Source organism: Lineus longissimus, chromosome 12 (assembly GCF_910592395.1).
Source record: "Lineus longissimus chromosome 12, tnLinLong1.2, whole genome shotgun sequence".
Classification (NCBI taxonomy): domain Eukaryota; kingdom Metazoa; phylum Nemertea; class Pilidiophora; order Heteronemertea; family Lineidae; genus Lineus; species Lineus longissimus.
The window spans coordinates 7,694,898-7,700,187 of NC_088319.1; positions in this window are offsets into that span (position 1 = coordinate 7,694,898).

Here is a 5,290-nt window from a genome sequence, read left to right on the forward strand (position 1 = left end):
ATCTCCAACCTAAAGCGGCTACTCTGCGTAAAAATCATCGGTCCCCCTGCATTGTTTCTGAAAAAGAAAATCTCTCCCCAGGTAAATTGCTGTGCATAGGCGTGTACGAATCCTCGCGTGCAAAAATTTCACCTGGGCGAGGTGGTTTTCTGGTTCCGGGTCAACTTTTTTTCATTGACGGTATACACACACTCTCTAACCATATAGCTCGCTTAAGAGCTCCCTATCACTTGTAGTACCTCATTTCCAACTTTTTGCATATAGATCTCTTTTGCCCAAAGACAGTCTATAAATGCTTCCCGAAATTGGTCGCTTGCATTGGAACTAACTCGTTCCACATTGTCCGTCATTAAAGGCATTCAAGTGTGTTGGTCAACAATGACTATCTCCTTTGTCCCTCCACCATAAGGCCTAGTTTCCCCTTATAACATCACTATTTCGGACACTCAGCGCCCCATTTTTGGAAAGGTGTATCCCTATACACTATAGGCATAGGCTACCTGGAAATCTTCAGGGAGATGCTGGAAAAAAATTTGTAGACCCCCAGGAGCTAAAGCAGTAAAGGGTTAAAACATGGTGGATGGTAGTTGCTATTTACAAAGGCAGTCGCGCGGTGGCATGGCTTCCTCCTTTTTTTCAAACATGGCGCAGGCACCTCATGGAGACAGTTCAGCTTTAAAGTGATACTATGATGTGATTTACAACTTTGCGGAAATACGTCCGTTTTTAATTGTTGGTCACAAATGTAAAGCTCAAATTTTCCATTTTTGATTAGATTTATTATAAAATCGCTGAATGTAAACCACCGTGACCGCGAAAATGTTCATGTTGTGACATCATCAACGAAAACGGCATCGAAGCGAGCCGTCCGGGCGGGGCGATTTATTTTTTCACACCAGGTGCGGCCATTTTGTTTTCCATATATGGCAAACGCGTCATAATTTATTCATTTATTGATACGAATGAATTGACGTTTTTGGTTTTGGAAATCCCCATTGAGTTCGCGCGCCGGTCACCACACTGAATGACCTACCTTTTGTTTTAGCGCGCAATAATTAGTTCGCTTAGCTCTCGCAAGGATCCCTATTTTTTTTCTCGAAAAACGTACATTCTACATGCAAAGACGATGCTGCATAAATTATGCCATATATGGAAAACAAAATGGCCGCACCTGGTGTGAAAAAATAAATCGCCCGGGCGGGATACCATCAATTTCTAGAAAATGTGCATTTCGATTCGAAAACCTTACCAATTTATGAGAAAGTGACGTAGTCATTTGTCAAAAACTGCTAAAACATAATAGGCCGAGGATACGGGTACGGCAGCCGTATCTGAACATTTTTTGGCTATTCGTACGGCAGTGATCTGAGCATGCGCAAAAGCATTCACCTCTGGTTACGTCACTGCCGTTTAGGTTTTTATAGTACGGTTTGGCTATTCGTACGGCAGCTCGCCAAACTGCAGTTGTGGATTAAAGTGCCGCTTCGGCGTCCGTTTCAGGTACTTCTCGATCGTTCGAGACCTCCGAGTATACATCTTGCAAAAGTTTACATCTTCATATATTCTTTTTGCCTTTTCAAGTTCAGTAAACGATGAAAATTCGGCATTAATCAATTTCATATTGAGGATACGGCTGCCGTACCCGTAGTCAGTTCGAACATAATAATCATAATATGGTGAAATTTGACACGAGTTACCCTTTAAAAGCCCAGAATCATGGAAATAGCCAGGTTAAATATGAACAGCACCTTCTGCGAAATTTCCGGAATGTTGTATATCATATGCTTACCATTTTGTTTATGTCTGAGTGAATTCACTGCCTCTTTTTTGTTCCAATGATGCAGATCAATGCCTCTTCAAATCAAACTCGTAGACACGATAGACATGGACGAGAACATTTTCAATACTTGACTTGCCAAACTCAGAAATGCAGCGCCACTCGCGGACAAAGATAGAACAAGTCGACATTTTTTTCACCGGTTTTCGCTGCGCATGCGTACCAGCCATCCGGTAACAAATAATGGCGGCAATCTGAACTTGTTTGTGTTTTGTGTAAGTTTTTGAGAGTTCAAAAAGTTCTTTAAGGCTCATGATTTACGATAATTTAGCAAAAAATCATGTTGTCAACACGGTGGAGCAGCCAGGACTGATTCGGCCTGGCTGTGGCTTCCTCATCTCTCTCACCATGTTGACAACTTGGCAGAACATGGTGAGAGAGATGAGGAAGTCACAGCCAGGCCGCATCAGTCTTGGCTGCTCCACCGTGTTGACAACATGATGAGAGAGATGAGGAAGTCACAGCCAGGCCGAATCAGTCCTGGCTGCTCCACCGTGTTGACAACATGATGAGAGTGATGAGACAGTCACAGCCAGGCCGCATCAGTCTTCGCCGCACTGCCTAGTTATTGATATGGCGAGAGAGATGAGACAGTCACAGCCAGGCCAAATCAGTCTTGGCTGCTCCACCGTGTTGACAACATGATGAGAGAGATGAGGAAGTCACAGCCAGGCCGAATCAGTCCTGGCTGCTCCACCGTGTTGACAACATGATGAGAGTGATGAGACAGTCACAGCCAGGCCGCATCAGTCTTCGCCGCACTGCCTAGTTATTGATATTGCGAGAGAGATGAGACAGTCACAGCCAGGCCAAATCAGTCTTGGCTGCTCTGCCAAGTTGTCTACATGATGAGAGAGATGAGACAGTCGCAGCCAGGCCTCGCCCTCGCTTTCATAAGTCGTCCCCCCGACTTAATAAGTCGTCCCCCCCGAGATAATAAGTCGTCCCCCCGAGATAATAAGTCGTCCCCCCTGACTTACTAAGTCGTCCCCCCGACTTACTAAGTCGTCCCCCCGACATAAGTCGTCCCCCCGAGATAATAAGTCGTCCCGCCGAGAATTTTTTTTTTTTCGATGTCCTTTCCCAGCCACCGTATCGTTGCTCGCCGAGTATTTTGCAAACTTGCTCAGGATGTTTTTACTTCTTATTAGTTTTAACTTAGTGTTTTTTAGCAACCTCATTCTGAGCGTACAGAAAGATACTCTACATCTTTCCGTAGGGGTACCGATCTTGACACTCGAGGCGCGTATTTAGTTCGTCGGCGAGTAGGCCTACAGGAGGGAGGCCAGATCATCAACGATGCGAGTCGATGTATTGCGCATGTGCTCAATTGAAATAATGTCATTGTTTACGATCGATTGCACATGCGTTGAAATACCACGGGTCATTGTCGTTTTCTGTATTTAGGCTGCAGTAAACAGTACCACGTGCTATTTCTTGGCAGATGCATTCATTACGGAGTGTCTAATCATTTTTAGCTCAGCTGACAAAGTCAGCGAAGCTGGTCATATTACTAAGGGAATGGTGTCCGTCCTTCCTGCCATCCTTCCATGTCAATTTTGGGCATTTTGTAACCGTAAGACCTAGGCACTTTGTTGACGCTGCTAAATTAGGGGTAGCCCAAGGGGAACTCAGAAACCAAAAATCAGCGCGATCCGACCTACATTCGGCGAATGAGGTCATCGGGAAGTTTAAACTTCTTTCCTTTATCTCGGTCCACAGAGGAAATATTGTTTTCAAATCTGGCCGAAAATTTTTAAATAATTTTTCATTTTGACTTGTAATGGAATTAGTTTCGTTTTCACCGCCAGTTGGCGCTACAGGCACATTTGCCAGATTTTTTGACGATTTAAAAGCCCGGGTTATGACGTAGTTGCGCAGTTGTATTCTGCGCATTGAATTGGCCAAGGAACCAGGCTATATTTCAGCATACCCACTGTGTGACCAGTCTAAAGATGGAAGATTGGTTTTGCAACAAGTAACCAATTTTCTGCTAAAAAGTAGTCAAGTAGGCGATATTATCACTAGTTCCTTTCAGTGGGTAGTCATAAGGTCTTAAGGGAATACTTTCAGGAATTAGTTCTTGAAAATTTGGTCACAATTCTGTGCAAACGATATCGGAAGTGTATGCTCTGTTCGCGATGTATTTTGAAGTGGAGAATTCCCACAGTATGTGCAGTGAATCGGCATGATTCTGTTTGCATATTAGTTTTTAGTACTACGATTCTTACATGAGTAAAAAGTAGACGTTTTAAGCAACACAATAATGTTACTCCCATAAAAATTGATTCAAAATTGACGGAGCTACGGAATTTTGTTCGGCAATTGGCAGCACTGATAAAATACATTGCATGCTAATACATGCCAAGTAAGCGCTCATTGGACAACGTAGGGAATCACCAGAAATGACGTCATCGCTGGTCAAAATCTTCTATATAATGATAGAGTAGAAGGGGGACGAATAAAGTCACACTTGGAGGCCTTGAAATTTTGCATGAATGGTGGTGACACCTTACCCTGATGCAACGTCTTGGTTTTATTCAAAAATTTACTTCAGCGGAGCAGTAATGAGGGATTTTTAATCGGACACTGTCAATTCTCCTTACCCATCACAGAAGCCAAGCCATTGCTGTTAAAGGCCATAACTCAAGGTTTTTTTGCCATTTTCTGCTGTAAGACGATTTCAAAAGTGTACCTAACACTTCATACAATACAGAAAACCAAATGCAATTAGCTCCATCCATTTTGAAGATATAGCCAATTATGTGTTTGACAACTTGATTACCTAATCAGGCTAGCAACTGGCTTGTTAGAGCCAGTATCGATAAAGTGATCACTGCAAAGTTTGGCCGAAGGCCCAGGCTTCCAACACTCCAAACGTTTGCACTTCCGAATCCACAGCTTCCTCCTCTCTCGTTCAACTGGATTTGGAAATTCATGAAAATGGGTCCCATCCGTCATTCGATTGTTCTTTGTGCTATCCTTGACACAATTCGGAGCCACACAATACACCATAGTGAATGAAACACATTACTTCCAGGTGTGCATAATTAATTAAAGCCCTCCTGCTTTTATGATTGCATGTACAGATAACCTGATCTACATCACAACTTTTGCTGAACCCGCCGCCTGGCTCTAACAAGCCAGTTGCTAGCCTGATTAGGTAATCAAGTTGTCAAACACATAATTGGCTATATCTTCAAAATGGATGGAGCTAATTGCATTTGGTTTTCTGTATTGTATAAAGTGTACACTTTTTAAATCGTCTTACAGCAGAAAATGGCAAAAAACCTTGAGTTATGGCCTTTAAGTTATGCTGGGGCTTAATCAATTACCTGCACTCCCTGTGGGGGTGAATAACATTACCTTTTGAACAGCTGGCTATAGGGGGATGATTGGAACAGCCGGTATACCTGCTGACCTGCTGAACCCAGGTTGATGTTATTTTCAATC